The 19,411-nt window shown below is 46.6% G+C and overlaps 2 protein-coding genes across 3 annotated transcripts in view; one reads left to right on the top strand and one right to left on the bottom strand.

Moving 5' to 3' along the window:
* Positions 1-19,411, top strand: part of LOC119434109 (nucleoredoxin-like protein 2) — a 150,519-nt gene that overhangs the window by 25,994 nt on the left and 105,114 nt on the right. The window lies entirely within an intron of this gene.
* LOC119434012 (pancreatic lipase-related protein 2-like) overlaps positions 1-19,411 on the bottom strand; it is a 74,450-nt gene that overhangs the window by 26,297 nt on the left and 28,742 nt on the right.

Raw genomic sequence — 19,411 nt, 5'->3', positions numbered from 1 at the left:
CTGTCCAACAGGAGAAAAGACGCCGACGTCTGGCATGTGCAATATTTCTGGATATTAAAGATGCCTACGACAACATGTTCCACCATTCGATTCTTCGGGCGCTTGAAGATATTGGAGTTGGTAGCCGGATGTATGCGTAGCCGCACCATATTCGTGTCCACTACGGAGGGCGTCCTTACCTTTATATTTTATACTGGTCGGCCATGCAGACGGGTACCATCACTTGCGCCGTAGAGGCCTGCAACTCTCAGCAAGTGAGTCTGCAGTGCGGGCATTGACGCTCATATCGTTGTCGACAGATTTATTATTGTGTTAATAGACCGCAATCTTTGTTGGACAAAACATGTTACTGCGCTTAGGGCTGGACTGAGATGGGGTCCCTTTGATCGAAGTTGGCTTCAAGTGTACCAGCTATTTTTTGTGGGCTACAGCATGCCTGTGCTATGTAACATGGCGTCAGCTTGTATGCGCATGCTGGAGAGCCTGCAAGCAAAAGCAATGCCTTGCCCAATGGGCCTATACAGGTCTTCTGAACCAGTGCGAACCTATCTTCGACTGCTGACCAACTCACACCAACCTTGACTGTGCTTTTTCTAAAGCGATTCTTCTTAACGCAACTACGCAAGAATGGATCGCCATAAGAGAAAGCGGAGTGCACCAAGGGCCGGCGTGACGAAAGTCATCAACGACTAATGAAGAGTTGCAAGACAACTTAAATGTTCTAATAATGAAAGAGGCAGCTTTACGAGAATTGGCGCTATTGAGCCATTGATAGAAGACGCGCAACTTGAATCGGAACTCGAAGCGTGTATAGGTCAATGGAAGTGTTTAAAACTGGTGCTCTTTTTGGGATCAGTACGAGTGTTCTATACACAAAAATGAACATGTGTCCAACGCTGATAAATTTAAGTACTTGAAGAGCTACCTCGGTTCCTTGGCAAGGCAGAAGACAGCAATTATGAAATTGCTGTAGACTTACTCAAAGAACGTTTTGGACGCAAGGATTGCATGAAACGATCACACGCATCGACTGCTTCAGTTAAAGCCTGTGGGAAGTTACTGCGAAGTGGGGAACCTTTTTGAAAGAGCCGGTATGACTGAAAGCAGATTCGAGTGGAAGCCCTAGAAGTTCCCAATATCTGTGACAGCACATCGTTCTACCTCCCCGACTCAACGCTTCATGGCAGTTATGGCAGTAAAGACACCAGTCTTAAACTTGTACATGATGCCTGTATGAACGACAGCCTTATTGGTCTTATTGGATGTGACTACTACTGGAACAATCAGAACACTAAATAACGGACACTGTTTGGTTGGACTTTGCAAGACCCCGTAGAAAGTTGCTCTGACACTCTCGAAGCATTTTGGAAAGTGGAGCACATGGGAATACTGGCTGAAAAAGATACTACAACTCAGACATAGTTACTCAAGAATTCAAAAAAACTGTGAAGAAAATTGACGGGAGTTATGAAGTTCGCTTCCCCTGGAAGGATAACGCTGTTGAACTAGAGATGAAGAAAATCTACAACATTGCAGTTGCAGCTGCCATTGAGAAGTCCTTTTTGCAAATTGATCTTGCTGAAGTAGACCGCAATGCACTTTGGTACGAAAGTCCTCTGAAACGGGGAAAGGAATCGCCAAGATAAGTAATATGGAGGATGAATCGTGTACCATTCGGAGCCGCATCAAGCCCGTTTCTTCTTAGTGCCACACTGCCACACTTAGTGCCACACAGTTTGAGAATACAAAAGGAGAAGATGACGAGCCGACTTAAGAACCAGTTTTATGTGAGTGACTTCCTTGGTCTGCAATAATGCAGCTAAAGTCATCTATGAAGCGGGAATGCATCTGCATAAATGGACAACGAATTCTACAAGCATGCAGCATCTCAGTGAAGAAAAAGAAGCAGACATTAGCGTCGGTATTTGGTTAACGGTTCCTAAAACCAAGAACACACATGGAGTTCTGACATGTACGGGTTTGATACAACTCGTGGCATCCCTGGCAATGACAAAAAGGAATGTAACGAAGACAGCAGCTCAGATTTATGACCCATACGGCGTTCTTTCTCCGTTCATATTGAAAGCCAAATTAATCTTCCAGCAGTTGTGGAAGAAAAAGCTGCATAGGGACGACCATTTTTTAATTCTAATATGTGACTCTTCGGAATGCAGTAGTTACGACAGGAGTGGCACCACTGAAAAAGTTAACGCCTCCGCAATTAGAACTGTTGGGAGCTGTGACGGCAGCAGGGCTCATGCAGACTGTGTAGAAAGACAAATCGAGAGACTACAAAATGCACTTCTGCTCTGACTCCCCCCCCCCCCCCCCCCAAGAGCCGTTCTTGCAAACTCAGACACTGATAAATGGAAGCCTTTCGTATCGAACAGAGTAAAGGAAATACAAGCCCTGACTTCACCAGGTCAACGGCGATATTGTCCATCAGAACGGGAAAGTGTTTTCAAGACAGCACACTTTGGCCCTGAGTGGCTGATTAAGCAACACTTGTTTCGGCCAATTGAAGTGAGAAAACTGCAGAAGAAACAAGGATATTACAAGTGACATCCAAGAATACATATCCCTTGCTAGACCTCTCCCGTATTAACACTCTTACCAAGAGCATGAACATCACTGCTTGGATATTCAAAACGCAAAGAGCAGAGAAATTTTGGATCTTTCAGATACAAGAAGGTTATGAGTCTAATACTACCCTAATGAAATTTGCTCCTTACAAAGATGAAGACAACTTGATCAGAGTGGGCGAAATACTTCAGAATTCACGACCAACGAGAAGCATCTTATTGTTCTTCCGGCAGAGCTGGAATTCACCCGACAAGTCGAGTAGTCTGCAGGAGAGTGTATTCCGAGAACTGTCTCACGTTCAAAAGAATTAAAAGGAACGTGTACTTCAGAGAACATAGAATTAAATGGACGTTTATAGCGAAACGCTAACCATGGTGGGGTGGTTTCTGAGAAAGTCATACGTACATTCAAAACAACCCCACGAAAAGCTTAGACTCTGACTGCCGATCATGAATTCTTGTTCCGTTGCCAGGCTATTTAACACCACCGTAGCTGTAGTGTCTTCTACATATTAATCTTCAATCCTACTCTTTTACTTCCTCGGTTAAGGTCCTCAATCACTTCTTGCGATTCATTCCCTGTGTTTCTGAATAGGACCATGTCAGCTTGAAATCGAAGGTTGTTGACGTATTAGCCGCCGATCCTCACTCTTTAGCGTTGCCAGTCTAATAGCTTGGAATACTTCTAAGCATATACAGTGTAGGTTGTGTCTGATTTCCTGACGCCTTTCTTGATAAGTAATCTTCTGCTTTTGTTGTGGAGAAGCAAGGTAGCTGTCCAAATCTACTAGATATTTCCAAAGATATTGATGTTCAAGGTATTCAAGATTACGCAATGACTCCATTACTGCTGATGCCCCTTACTGAATCGAATGCCCTTTCATAATCAATGAAAGCCATAACCATAGCCAATGAAAGCCATAGGTTGATTGTACTCCGCATATTTTTCAGTTAGCTGATTGATCACATGGAGGTGATTCATTGTAGAAAATCAAGCCAGCCTGTTCTCTTGGTTGATAGAAGTCAAGCGAGGTCCTTTTTATTTTGGTAATTTTTTGTGAATATTTGATAGCATACTGAAACCAAGCTAATGGGCCTATATTTCTTCAACCCTTTAAAGTCTTCCTTCTTATGGATTAGCACAATTTTTGCATTCTTCCAGCTCTTTGGTACACTTGAAGGCATGAGACATTGCATATAAAGGGCGGCAAGTTATACAAGCATTATGTATCTTCTATCTTTGATTAAATCGACTGTTATTCCATCTTCTCCTGCCGTTGTAGCTTTTCCTCTAGTTATGGAAGGAGCCTCGTTATTCTTTTCATCCCTGCTTCCAATGAAGCTTGCGTGGCTACTCTGGGTACTGTACTTGTCCGTATTGAGTTCTTCTGGTGCTTATACTACATCAACGAAATAGCTAATGGCATTACCCTGCTCATACTTCACGGCACGCAACTTGACCTGTCCTATGTCAAGTATTCTCACGGATTTTTTGAATATCGTTTACTTTCTTCTTCTTCCTGACTTTTGACATTTCAGCGAATTCTATCTGATCTCTTGAGAATTTCATGTTTTGTCATGTCTTTATTAGGTGCTTTCTTACCTGGCAAAGCTTACCTACTGGTTGCCTTGGTGCCTTACCTCCAACTTCAATTGCTGCTTCTGAAATCAGCCTAGATGTTATTATCTCCCTGTTCCTTCATGACTGCAGGGAAGCACGAAGAAAGCAAGATAAGGTTCGGGGCCACCTTCGTAGCTCTCCTACTGCAGAAAATCTCATAAACTTTAAGAAAGCAAAGCGTGAACATAGAAGAACGCGCAACCATGCCCAAAGGGAGAGCCGGCAAAAATACGTAGTCACGCATAAACTCTTACAAAGACGAAAGCAAAACCTGGAACCAAGTTAAGAAATTAAAGGACCGGCAAACCCATCCACTACAATTAGTAAACACCCAGAAAAACACTCTTGAGGGCCAGGCTCATTCTATAGGTGCCCACTTCGAGTACATTCCTAGTTCGGCCCATTACACAGATACTTTTCTACAGTACCAGCGGCAAGCAGAGCGATTGCCCCTGGATCGAAAAATAACAAAGAATGATGCTTACAAACGTCCATTTACCACGGCGGAGTTTCAGGTCTCACTGAGTTGTAATAACAGTGCCAGGAAGAGGCAGAATAGCTTACCACATGATCAAACACTTACACCCTGGAACTCACAAAACACTCCTGTGGCTTTTCAACTCCGTATTCTGTGGGGGTTACATCCCGGCTGCCGCTGCCTGGAAAGAGGCAATAATAATTCCTATTCTCAAAGAGGACAAGGACCCGACTACGTCCAGCAGTTATAGGCCTATAGCCCTAATAAGTTGCAACCTCTGAGAAAATGACTAACCGGTAACTGACCCGTTTTCTTTAAAATAACAAAACACTAGATCCCTTATAGTGCGGTTTCAGGGAAGCTAGATCCACAACAGATCACCTTGTCCGCATCGAGAGAAATATTAGTGATGCCTTTGTGCATAAATAGTTTTTTATTTTATTTTTGGTGTTCTTAGACATGGAGAAAGCATATGACACCACTTGGCGTTTTGGAATCCTTGGTGATCTGGCTGGAACGGCCGTACGAAGCAACTTGTTGAACGTGATTCAAAGTTATCTCCCGGACCACACGTTCCGTGTTCGAGTTGGTAAAGTCTTACCTCTTCTATTTACCCAGGAGACTGGTGTACTACGAGCAGGTGTGCTGAGTTGCACTTTGTTATTGCGATAGCAATTATATGGACACTCCAAGCGTATTTCAGCCGTCTTCGACGCCACTGTCGCTCTGAGGTTCCGTATAAAATCCAACGTCGATGAAATCGTCACCGCGTGTCGTACGCTGTGTATGCAAGTGAAAGCGTACGAGTGTGAGCCAGCAATCGCGGCTCGATGTAGCGAACGCGAGGAAGGACGGCCGGAAGCGCGTGATCTTGAGCTTGGCCTCAAGATTGATAAATCTTTTGGCAGGTGACTGTGTACTATAGCGTTTAATTATGAATTCCTCTGATGAAGCATGTTTGCAATCGGATTTGAACGTAATTTGTTCATGCTGCAGCGACTGGCTCATGACGCTTAACACCACTAAGTGCAAACACCTGCATATTTCTAGCCGTCCTCCTGATAACACCCCCTCGCTATTCTTAATAACACTCCGTTATCACCTGTCTCATCGTACAAATATCTGGGTAGTCACTTGAAATTCAATCTGTCCTGGAAAATGCATGTGAACTACATACCTAACAAGGCTAATCGCACACTCTGATTCTTACGGCGCCATTTCATAGCTTCTAACAGCACCGTTAAGCTTCATCTGTATAGGACGTTAATAAGACCTAAACTAGAATATGCATACCCCATTTGGGATCCTAATCAGAAAAGTTTAACACTTTAGAGTCAGCCCCTGGTGTTCCTGTTCTTTTTCTGCGCCGTAAACATTTTCGCTTATGTCTGCTTCATGAAATTCATTATACCAACCCTATTCTCAAAGATTCACGCACTGAGCACAACTTCAAAATAGGAATACAATGCCGAACTAGCTTTTGCATAAATTCATTTATTCCTCGAGCTGGCAAATGACTGGAACCATCTCCCTGCCATCACCGAAGACCACAAATTTAAGGAAACTGCCGCCAATTTTGTGTGCCCCTGGCCCTGAGAATACTGAAATCAATAAAATAAATAAAAAAAGTGGGGTTGAATCGAATGGATTTTGACTAAACCGGCCGAAAAAGAAAGTCAGAGCACTTTCACCCTGCGAAGAGGGAAGGCCAGCGAAGCTGGCGCTCTGGTGGGATTTGCTATGTTGAATTCGGCTACAAAATGGTAAACCGACCCCTTCGCTAAGTACTCGGCAAAGAAGCTTCGGTGCTGGCTCCGAGTAGCACAATCGGGTATTTTTGAGCACTTAAACGATGGCCTACGACGTTCCCAGACAAAAGTACTTGACCAAAGCTCCGTATAGACAACCGACGCTAATGTGAACTCCTCTCTCACTCCTCCGTTGACTTTCTGCGTACACCGCCGATGGTTGGCGCGCCTCACGCTCTCCCCCTCCCCGTTGTCCTTTTCATATGCACCCTCTCACAACATAAAATGCTCGAGCCAATGAGAGTTTTTTTCTACGCGCGGACACGACCATCTGAGACTGAGCTTCACTGTAAAAAAAAAAAAAAAAGGGGGGGGGGGGGGCAGCCTGCACTAGTGGTGCAAGCAAGGCTGGAGTAAACAGCGGAGCTGGTGATTGACCTAGCTTTTCTTCCAGGTTTTACTAGGAAATGATAAGTGCTGCTAGGCACGGTATTCAGAATCGTCTCGCCGCCGACGCGCTTCCAGATGAGCGGCTTCTTCTTCGGTCGTCCCATGTACTCGCCACAGAGTCAACGGGAGTTCTGCCGCCGCACTTTATTTACGCAATTCATAGCGAATTGTAGCGAATTCATAGCTCTTTGGCCATATCTCGTCCTGCATAATGCTGCATATTTGCTTTCGAGCGAAGTCCTACATTCGTCTGCTTTTACCCTAACCTACTTCTATATCCTGCATTATGCTAAGTTCGGCAGAATGTATGAGCAAAACAGGTTATTTGCAAAAGGTAATTACCAAATTCTGGGGTATTACGTGCCAAAACCACGATCTGATTAGCAGGCAGGTCGCACTGCGGATTAAGTTGGACGGGCTGAGTTTGTGTAGCGTGTAGCTAAATTTAAGTACAGGAGGGTGCTTGCATTTCGCCCCCATCAAAATACTGCTCCGCGTTACGGGTGTGCTGGTAGTTCTAAACAACTTGTTTTGAGCATTTACCATATATATTCGTATAAGAGCCGCGCTATTTTTTCGCAGTCGTGAAGAGGTGCGGTCAGTAAACGGGGGAGGGCCATTACGGTTTCATTTTTCTGACGCTTTCATAAGGCATATATTTGTTCACGCAAGCAGGCCAAGCTACTGGTGGCCGTCTATAGTCCCCAATACAGTTCCTGTCACCGCTACTTAGATTCGGCTCGGTAGCACACTCATGGATAGTTGACCTTGGTGCCCTACGTGGCATGAGATATGACTGCGACGTCAAAGCTTTTCACAGCGATGTCCGAAAATGACACGTGCTCAGTCTAAGATCATGCAAACAAGCTGCCGCGCTCTCTTCAGCCTTCGAATTATATATTTCAACATTGTTCAAGTATACACGGTATTTGAAGTTCTGTATTCGAATGCACCTCTGCATGCCAGATAGGTGTTTCAAAGCGAGCGCGCGACTTATCGCAAGACTTGTACTATCGTCCACTGCTGCTTATGCAGCGTTGCCACAGGCTGAAATAGACAGAAAATGGCTAATATATCGCGATAAATACACCATGATTCAAATAATAGTTCAAACAAAGATTAAAGGTGAAACTGAACCTTGGTCATAGGCGTATCTACCGGGGGGGACACTTGCCCCCACCTCAGTTTTGAAAGCAGCACTTTTGTCTGCATGCTAGAAAGTCCAACAACACTACAGCTGGAAGCAAAATTTTCTTTCGTAATAGATTGGCCATGTCAGTAATGCTTTCTGTACTTTCCCGCTCCCGTCCAAACAAATGTCAGCTTGCACTACTATCATCATGCCCAGTGTTTTGGGACCCCTATATCCATATTTGAAAACACACTCAGCTTATTTAACGTGCCGGCGAGGATTTTCAAATGGTGGAACTATTTAATCTCTGTCCGGAGACAGCCTACATAGTGTTGCAGTCACAATCAAAAAGTCTAATCAAACCTCCTACGACGAGAATAACTGACGAGCTTCACTGTCTATAATCACGACGTATTGTAGATATGTTCGTGAAAGTGACCTTGGTCGAACCTGCAGAACCACTTAAACCGCGGGGCCCTGAACCATCCCTCGGCCTTGGTAAAATAACATAGTCCGCGGGCAGCGTACGCTGCTGTGGAGCTCTCGTTTCAACAGAAGCCATGATCCTCACTCTCTTCTGTGTGCTTTACTACGTAATAATAATTCCAATACGCCGCGAGTCCACCTGCTGCTCGCTGTGGACGACCGCGATTGGCTTACGTTTAGCGAGTCGTAGGCACCAAAATTGGACGTCCTGCGTCTACGTTAAGATCCAAAATGAAATTTGAACTGCATGCCATGTCACCATGGCATGCAGTTTGGGGCCACAACGCTCCAGACTTTTCGAAGGCTCCGCCTTCGAAATGTCTGGAGCGTTGTGGCCCCGCCGTAGCCTTCGTAGTGCAAGGCATTGAAGGAGGAAGGGGAGCACAGCGGAGGCCATGTCTGAGCACCAATAGTTCCGCTTCTGCTGAACACATTGAAGTACGTTTTGCGGCAAAGTATTTCTGAAATAGCCTATTTTCACGCCAAATGTCTTTCTCCACTTCGATAAAAAGCGGTTCACGGCCCCTTTAATTACCAATAGAACACTGACTTGAACTTTTTTTCTAAAAGCTTGTGTCACTTCTGGCCTTGTCGATTTCATTTTCAGGCTATTTCTAAATAAGAGGTACACTATTAATTGTATCCCAGCAGGAGCAAGTACAGCAGATATTTATATTTTGAAACAATGAGGGCCCTTCTTTGGTGGCGTGTATCGAAAATTTGCACTGTGTAGGCTGCTTATGTGCTCCGAAAACAGTTACTGAATATTCTCTTTCTGCCAATTATTATGCGTTATACACGGTATTTAGTTGTTTTCCCCCGGTATCCTCGGTGAACTATTCGGGGCATGTTTTTTTTTATTTATTTGCAGTACGAAGAAATGTTTATTCTGTGTAGGTTCATTACAGTCATTGTAGAAAGGTATTCATTGGAGTGTTCAAGGGAGTCATACTGACGCTAAGTGAAATGTTTCCCTAACTCCTAAAGCAACAGCACGAGAGACGGTTGAAATTCTGTGTAAATCGAGATAATTTTAAGCGCAATGCGTTGCGAAACATTCACTTTCCTGCTTTTAATGCAAGTGTTCCAGGCAATTACTAAACCCTCATATTTCTTGTGGTTTCGTGCATCATACGAGATGCGTAGTTTGTTTCTCCGGTGTCCTCGCTCAGCTAAACAAGGCATTTTGTTTATATCTGGGGGTAATTAGGGGCACGATATGGGTCATCTGTAGGCCATATTCCAAATGGCTGGTTTAAATGCGCGTTTTCTTGTAGAATACGTATGCAAGTGGTCCATTGCCCATACAGATTTTGACCAAGCTTCGCAGTTGAAAAACACGTTCTATAAATCACTGTAGTAGTATTTGCAGGAAACGGGCCAGGATGCTTATATTTAATAATTTAAGCATAATTTCATACTGAAGTTATTCCGCGTGAGAAAGCAAGCGAATGAAAAAAAAAAAGCAGGCGACAAAGCTTTGTGCTGGCTCCGAAGGGTGAGCGATTTGGGAAAGTCTTCATAAGCCAATATAAATATGTTTGCTGTGCCCTAACATAATGCCAAGGCACTTCATATACTGTATGTACCCACAAGCCTTCCATGATACAGAACTGATATGAATTGTTGTGAACCCAACACCCGGAGTGACATTTAATTTCAATCCGTGCAGGAGTTCGGTTCTCGAGCCGCTTTCTGTGTGAGTCCCGGAGCCACCAGACGTCCTCTTATCGCCAGCTGAAGCGGGGGAGTGCAGCCGCGTTCTTCGTGTTTCACGGGCGTCTTGCGTGTACTGTCAGTAAAAGAGCGTCGCGCTAGTTTGAACTACCACACAGTGACACATGAACATGGCCAGTAGTTGAATGTGAAGGCTTATTATTGCGATAGCAATTATATGGACACTCAAAAGCAGATTTCTGCCGTCGGCGTCGCCGTCGCCGTGAGGTTCCGTATGACGTCATTTGGAGATGAAATCGTCGCCGCGCGCCGAACGCTGTATGTGCGAGTGAAAGGGCGCGAGGGGCGCGTCTTTCACGGGGAGTGAACGCACGGCGGAGAACAAACGCGCGTTCTGCGCCGTGCTCGCTTAAGGGCTGCAGAAGTAGGCGTCTCTTTTCTCCTTTACAATCACCATATATGTAGAGCAAACGCGCCTTCTTCGGACGCGCGAGAGGCCGTGGGGGAGGGGGAGGGAAGGGAGGCGACGTTTAGCTGCGGCACCAAGTGCCTATTTATATCAGAGGCTCCAGCAACAGTCACCAACGCCGCACGCATTTTGAGCTAACGCGGGCAAAACGCCGATGGCGTCGACAACAGTTCTGCGTGTTGTTGCTGCCAAAGCCGCTCACCTTACTTCGTATGACATTGCTGTGTTGCTATCGCATTCATTGCTTCGCCCTTAGGGCGAAACTGTGACATTTTTGTTGCAATTCATAGTGAACGAATACATTTGCGCCAGCGACATACAACTCCTTCGAAGTGACAAGGACGACAGCACGCATGTGTGTGTGCCCTTCTCGTCCTTGTCTTTTCGCGCTGTTATTCTTTCGCTCCGACGGAGTTGTATGGCACTGACGCAAAGGCATTCGTTCACTATGAATTGAACTAGCGCGACGCGCTTGCGCAAAGTCGCGGGCAGCCCCGATCGGCGTGAAAATTAAGGAAACAAAAGAAGTACGGGCACCTGCCCACGCAGGTACCCGTGGAGACGCGAGAAGAGACTTTGCGGAAAAAACCGCAAAGTCTCATCTTGTCCCCCACTACGCCCGAGTGGCGGCCCTCGTCTTTCGAACCCCATGGGCGCTGCGGCCTGCAAGTCACTGCCGGCTCCCAGGATTCGATCGTGGGCTTCGAACCCCATGGGCGCTGCGGCTTCTTCGCGTTGCCGGCTCCCACGATTCGAACGTGGGCCCTTTCGAGTGCGAGCTCGACACTCTACCCACTCGGCTAACGTAGCGGCACGGTTATCGCCTTACGAAAGGCGACCAGTAGCGTGATGCTGCTTATCGCCCGGGTGAGGGGGACAAGTGCGTGCTACGTCAACGCTTACGTTCGCTTATCGTGTAAGGGGATCATGACGCGATATCTGCGTAGAAAGCTCTTCGCTGGTATTCCCTGGAAGAGAAGCTGCGATTTGCGCATGTGCGAGCCAACGTTCAATCCCGCACCGATACTACGGTGGCTAGATGGGTAGGTGTGCCGACCGCCGCTTCTGGAGCGTAGTTCACCGCTTCTCCGCATCATGACGCAAAATTGGCGCTGCGGACAGTAGAAAGGTTCAGCGGCGCGCGTCGTCTGCTACAGGGGGCTGGCGGACTGGCGGCGAGCAAAAAAAATAAAGCCCGTATTGGAATAGTTGTATGTCATCTGTTCGTGTCAGTTTCAAAGGTGAAGAGCTCCGCATCTCTCGTACTGTTTGTAAGTTCCTAAGCGATGTGGAATGTTCCAGGTAGGAAAGATGACCGGCGAGATTAGCGGCGGCGTTGCTCCACCAAAGAAGACCACCAAGGAGACCCACTGCTTCGCTCCAAACTGCAAGTCGGGCTCTAAATTTGTGAGAAAGACAGTGGAATTGTTCCGCTGTCTGACAGCGGAAATGTTCGCCCCGGGCTGCTCAGTAGCTTGCTCAGTATCGGCGAAGTTTATGAGCAAGCCGTACACCGAAAAGCGTACGTCGATGATCGAGCTCCTCGACATTGGAAATTTGCAAGCCGCACATGAGGTGCTCAGCGCCTGCGACATCGAGCAGCGCTGCGCTGCTACAGGGAAAAGAAAAGTGACTCGATGCTTATATTCTATATAGCAGGCTATGTAGCAAGAAAGTTCCTGCAAAGAACCAAGTGCTGCGATTGCTCAGGGACATTACTGAATTCAACAGAATGAGTAGGTCAGGGCTGTTGCTCCCTTCTGAAGCACTAAAAAACTGGTAGCATCGCTCGAAAACGCCTTCAAGCTGTGCTTCAGTTTAAATATGAGTTACGAAGGAACAGTATCGCCGACTTTGCATCCTTTCTGCAGCTGAATCCTCCAAATATCGGCTGTGAGCGGCACAAGAAAGAGCTAACAAAAGATGTTGTGAAATTCTATTCAATTATGCTCCTTTACTTTCTTGTCAAGGACAAGAACATGGGGCGCGAAAGCAACAGGGAGAAGAGGAATCACCTGAAGCGGAGGCGTGTGCTGTGAATAATGTTATGATGTGGTGGACCAACGTTGAGACGTTGCTGGCGCGCTAGGCTATTTATGTTGGTGCATCTGCTGACTAAAGTTATGAGAGCGTTTCTTGTATTTTAAATATATTCTTGAATGTAGCCCAAGACGTATTGCTTTATTTTATTGGAACCAAACAGTGAACCATGTGCACTTACCAACACAATTCGTCTCGTAACAACTTAAATACCGTAACTGAGGCAGCAATAAACATAATAGCTAGATTTCTCGAAATTGAAACATAAGAAATTACTAAATTTCACGTAAACACGTTTCCATATACCGTATAAAACCACTGCAGTATTGTGTTATGCATGGAAAGAAATGCATCTACGTATTTAATGCAATGGGCTGGAGCGCCGCATTTGTACCAATAAATGTGACCAATCGCCAAGCTAGAAAATTTACTTCAGCATTTCGTTTTTTCTGACTAGACGACAACAACAAGTTCCTCATTCTGGCTTGGCCTACACTGCTCAGAACGGTATTATAACGCGCACTTCAAAGATACAATCAGAGGCAAGCGATACTATCAGACACGCAGCTCGTCTACACAGCGCAGCCACCGTTGCGCGCCGCTGAACCTTTCTACTGTCCGCAGCGCCAATTTTGCGTCATGATGCGGAGAAGTGGTGAACTACGCTCGGTCGGCACACCTACCCATCTAGCCACCGTACCGATACTTTCCAACCATGGACGGAGGTGGCATTTTATTGTTTTAACACGAAAGTGTTTTATTCCGGGGTCCACCAAGACTTCACTGACGTATTTCCGTCACGGAAATATTTCCGTCACGGAAATACGTCATAGAACATAATACAAAGAAAGAAACCAGAAGAAAAAGTTCCACAAACATGCAAAATTTGGGAATCGAACCCACGACCTCTCGGTCCGCGACGATAGATCGCCGAGCGTTTAACCCATTGCGCCACAAACGCATTCGCAGAGAGCTACACAGACGCGCCTTATATATCTAACACTCCTCCGTGTACCCGCGCTCTTGCTCGGGGCGGTGCCGCCGCCTATGAGCAGAAAAGAGAAGTACTGCATTATGACACTAAAGCCCGGGATACATGGAGCGAACTTTCTCGACGAACTTCACGCGTCAAGTAACGACGCGGCGACACGACGCAGGATGTTTGCTGTGTTGCAATACATGCGGCGAACGCCGCCGCGCGTTGGCCGCCGTGTTGGCGGCGGTCCCGGCCGCCCGCTTCGAACTGAATTTGGCGTTGTCCTTGTAGAATTCACTTAGTTGGAAGCAAATGACTGCGTAAACGGCTTTCGCTTAGTCTCAGGCCGCTTCGACGACAGAGTATTATGGATAACCTTGAGTAGTTTTCGAGATCGCTTCTCGTTTCGAACGCGTCTAAGCCTAGCGAAAGAAATATCCGATGCCAACGCCATCTATCGGGGAAGTCGGGAGATAGGCATGACGACAGCATGTGGCCTCTGAGATCAGAAGATTTATGTTGAAGGTTGTTGTAGAGAGCTTGCACTGCTTGTCTGTTTCCTCGCAGATCAGCGGATATGGGATGTACAAATACAACGCGATTCCTGAGAGATCATACTAGGAACTACTCAATCGGTGCAGAGACATGCAGACACGGCAACACCAACGCGATTGCAGACGACGCGAAAAGGCGCGCGCGCGCGAAACACCAGCATGCATTGCGACCGGAACTAGTGCCTCCTGATTGGCTGTCGTCCACCGCTGCGCGCTAGACGCTTCCGGCGGCGGCGTTCGCCCGACGAAAATGTTTGGACAGGCAGATCGGCTGCGGACGGCAAATTTCTTGACGCCGGCCGTCGGACGTTCGCCGCCCGACGAAGTTCTTCGCTCGGACGCCGGTTATTCGCTCCATGTATTCCGGCCTTAACGCGCACCGACAGTGAACGCTTCGGTGGTCTCAGTACTACGACGCCTCGATGCCAGCATTCGAAGGGACGCTGGCATCAAGAAGCACTACCAACGCCACCTAGGTGGCGTTCACCGTACTCAGCACAGCGGAGCGTGGCCTCCGCAATTAGCTCTGAAAATGTTTCTGAAGTTGATCGCGGAGGCTGCAATTACGACGCGCTGTACGCGCTGATTTGACTCGGTGACGATTCAGTTACGTGCTTTGTCTTGCGCGTTGTATTAGTGTGTCAGTTACGTGCTTCGTCTTTCGCGTTGTGCTAGCGTGTGCAGCGTAGTGCAGCTTCCATATGCACGACGGTTGCTCATGGTCATCGACGTTGGTAGTCGTGATGGAGGAGACGTGCCACCAGGCGTCAGCGTGGGTGCATCAACGCCTAAGGGCGCTTTAGCCACAAAACACCAATAGACATTATATATCAATGTGCAATAAACATTACACTACTTCTGTGAAGACACGTTTCACTTTCGTGTTCTATACCGATTCCTATATAAGAGGGATCAACCACATTTTTTGTAAATAAGTTCGAACAACTTGCTTAGAGCATTGTTTTGCAACCTGTTCCTGCTGGCTGTTACCTTCGGCAATTATCGCTTTCTTCCTGGTCGTAAAGGACTTGCTCGGCGGACCCCTAGAATAGACAAGTTCTGCGGTAGGAAGGATGAAGAAAGAAGGAAAATTGGCTGGAAACGTCATGGAAGCGCACAAAGCGAAACGGTGCTGTTGGTGCTACAGCGCACCGACTCCATCAAAACACAGACGCTCGACTATGCTTGGGAAACAGTACATACAAGAAGTGTGACCTGAGGTAGGAATAAGCAGTTTAGCGTTCCTAACTAGAACAGCTGTAGAAAGAGTCATCTCAGTGAGGCGGCTGTCAGGACCCATGTTCGACAAGACTGCTAACGACAATTAGCTGAACTCGCGGTACAAAGCTAATGATTGTAACAGGAGCAGCCAGCGACACGCGTTGGTATGCAGTGTATAACCAATAACGATAACCATCTTGGCAGTTTCATTGTCTGATGTAACAACTAACTTCCTGAATCTGTGCAGGTGTGTGCGTGGAGTTGGATCCTCGAGCCGGTCTCCCGTGTTAGTCCCGGCGCCGCCAGACCATCGAGGTGCGTGTAACCTTTGTCCGTCACAGTTCGCGGGCGGCTTGCGCAATGCGTTTTCCCGAGGTAAAGAGCGATGGACAGTAAAGGGTCACGGGACGCATCGTGCAAGCTGCCGCGATTCAGAAATTGAATGATTTCTGCAAACAAGAAGTAGTCGCGCGCGAATGAATCATTACGCAATCACTGGTGTCGTAGATTCTCTTCTGTATTTTTGCGGAGTGGCGCAGCCTTTCCGAACTACGACAGATACAATGTAGAAGCGCCCGCAGTAACCTGCTTCAGTTGCATTGTGTAAGGAACAGCGCACAGGCAATGAAAGTAGGGTGTAGGTCCACGATTGTATGAAACTGGCAGCCCAATAAATTGCAATTATGTACATTTCGACGGATAAATTTCCGTTCAAGCTTGCGGTGCGGTGACATAGAACATTACAGCGTTGTCTGGCCAGCGTGAACTGTTCATACAAGCTGAAGAATATGACGCCAAGGAAAGGAAAGAATGCAAAGGTTATGGGTTGAACTAATGATTGCACATATATGCCACAAGGAACCTCCCCTCTAGCCGTTTACCAATGCAACCACGAGTGACGTTTCCGCCATTCGTCATCATCCTGTGATCACCGTCTGGATGCGCCTTTCCCTATGCACGAGCTCGACGCTGCGATGTCTGCTTCCCGCCGGTCATCTTGGTGTGGAAGCTCGACAAATTCTCCTGTCGCTCTACGTGGGAATCAGCGACTGTGCCAGACAACTGGAAGTACAGTCGTCTTGTGGCTCTGCTGAAACCCGGAGGAGCGGATGGTACTGAACAGACTGGAATGGCTACTCAAAAGAAGTGGTGGATTTCCTGATTTTATCGACGGATTCCGAAGAGGCTGGTCGTCTACTGACGGTGTGATCGACCAAGTATGTTCTGTCCAACAGGAGAAAAGACGCCGACGTCTGGCATGTGCAATATTTCTGGATATTAAAGATGCCTACGACAACATGTTCCACCATTCGATTCTTCGGGCGCTTGAAGATATTGGAGTTGGTAGCCGGATGTATGCGTAGCCGCACCATATTCGTGTCCACTACGGAGGGCGTCCTTACCTTTATATTTTATACTGGTCGGCCATGCAGACGGGTACCATCACTTGCGCCGTAGAGGCCTGCAACTCTCAGCAAGTGAGTCTGCAGTGCGGGCATTGACGCTCATATCGTTGTCGACAGATTTATTATTGTGTTAATAGACCGCAATCTTTGTTGGACAAAACATGTTACTGCGCTTAGGGCTGGACTGAGATGGGGTCCCTTTGATCGAAGTTGGCTTCAAGTGTACCAGCTATTTTTTGTGGGCTACAGCATGCCTGTGCTATGTAACATGGCGTCAGCTTGTATGCGCATGCTGGAGAGCCTGCAAGCAAAAGCAATGCCTTGCCCAATGGGCCTATACAGGTCTTCTGAACCAGTGCGAACCTATCTTCGACTGCTGACCAACTCACACCAACCTTGACTGTGCTTTTTCTAAAGCGATTCTTCTTAACGCAACTACGCAAGAATGGATCGCCATAAGAGAAAGCGGAGTGCACCAAGGGCCGGCGTGACGAAAGTCATCAACGACTAATGAAGAGTTGCAAGACAACTTAAATGTTCTAATAATGAAAGAGGCAGCTTTACGAGAATTGGCGCTATTGAGCCATTGATAGAAGACGCGCAACTTGAATCGGAACTCGAAGCGTGTATAGGTCAATGGAAGTGTTTAAAACTGGTGCTCTTTTTGGGATCAGTACGAGTGTTCTATACACAAAAATGAACATGTGTCCAACGCTGATAAATTTAAGTACTTGAAGAGCTACCTCGGTTCCTTGGCAAGGCAGAAGACCGCAATTATGAAATTGCTGTAGACTTACTCAAAGAACGTTTTGGACGCAAGGATTGCATGAAACGATCACACGCATCGACTGCTTCAGTTAAAGCCTGTGGGAAGTTACTGCGAAGTGGGGAACCTTTTTGAAAGAGCCGGTATGACTGAAAGCAGATTCGAGTGGAAGCCCTAGAAGTTCCCAATATCTGTGACAGCACATCGTTCTACCTCCCCGACTCAACGCTTCATGGCAGTTATGGCAGTAAAGACACCAGTCTTAAACTTGTACATGATGCCTGTATGAACGACAGCCTTATTGGTCTTATTGGATGTGACTACTACTGGAACAATCAGAACACTAAATAACGGACACTGTTTGGTTGGACTTTGCAAGACCCCGTAGAAAGTTGCTCTGACACTCTCGAAGCATTTTGGAAAGTGGAGCACATGGGAATACTGGCTGAAAAAGATACTACAACTCAGACATAGTTACTCAAGAATTCAAAAAAACTGTGAAGAAAATTGACGGGAGTTATGAAGTTCGCTTCCCCTGGAAGGATAACGCTGTTGAACTAGAGATGAAGAAAATCTACAACATTGCAGTTGCAGCTGCCATTGAGAAGTCCTTTTTGCAAATTGATCTTGCTGAAGTAGACCGCAATGCACTTCGGTACGAAAGTCCTCTGAAACGGGGAAAGGAATCGCCAAGATAAGTAATATGGAGGATGAATCGTGTACCATTCGGAGCCGCATCAAGCCCGTTTCTTCTTAGTGCCACACTGCCACACTTAGTGCCACACAGTTTGAGAATACAAAAGGAGAAGATGACGAGCCGACTTAAGAACCAGTTTTATGTGAGTGACTTCCTTGGTCTGCAATAATGCAGCTAAAGTCATCTATGAAGCGGGAATGCATCTGCATAAATGGACAACGAATTCTACAAGCATGCAGCATCTCAGTGAAGAAAAAGAAGCAGACATTAGCGTCGGTATTTGGTTAACGGTTCCTAAAACCAAGAACACACATGGAGTTCTGACATGTACGGGTTTGATACAACTCGTGGCATCCCTGGCAATGACAAAAAGGAATGTAACGAAGACAGCAGCTCAGATTTATGACCCATACGGCGTTCTTTCTCCGTTCATATTGAAAGCCAAATTAATCTTCCAGCAGTTGTGGAAGAAAAAGCTGCATAGGGACGACCATTTTTTAATTCTAATATGTGACTCTTCGGAATGCAGTAGTTACGACAGGAGTGGCACCACTGAAAAAGTTAACGCCTCCGCAATTAGAACTGTTGGGAGCTGTGACGGCAGCAGGGCTCATGCAGACTGTGTAGAAAGACAAATCGAGAGACTACAAAATGCACTTCTGCTCTGACTCCCCCCCCCCCCCCCCCCAAGAGCCGTTCTTGCAAACTCAGACACTGATAAATGGAAGCCTTTCGTATCGAACAGAGTAAAGGAAATACAAGCCCTGACTTCACCAGGTCAACGGCGATATTGTCCATCAGAACGGGAAAGTGTTTTCAAGACAGCACACTTTGGCCCTGAGTGGCTGATTAAGCAACACTTGTTTCGGCCAATTGAAGTGAGAAAACTGCAGAAGAAACAAGGATATTACAAGTGACATCCAAGAATACATATCCCTTGCTAGACCTCTCCCGTATTAACACTCTTACCAAGAGCATGAACATCACTGCTTGGATATTCAAAACGCAAAGAGCAGAGAAATTTTGGATCTTTCAGATACAAGAAGGTTATGAGTCTAATACTACCCTAATGAAATTTGCTCCTTACAAAGATGAAGACAACTTGATC

Source organism: Dermacentor silvarum, chromosome 11 (assembly GCF_013339745.2).
Source record: "Dermacentor silvarum isolate Dsil-2018 chromosome 11, BIME_Dsil_1.4, whole genome shotgun sequence".
NCBI classification, from domain to species: domain Eukaryota; kingdom Metazoa; phylum Arthropoda; class Arachnida; order Ixodida; family Ixodidae; genus Dermacentor; species Dermacentor silvarum.
This window is presented reverse-complemented; position numbering and strand designations above follow the sequence as displayed.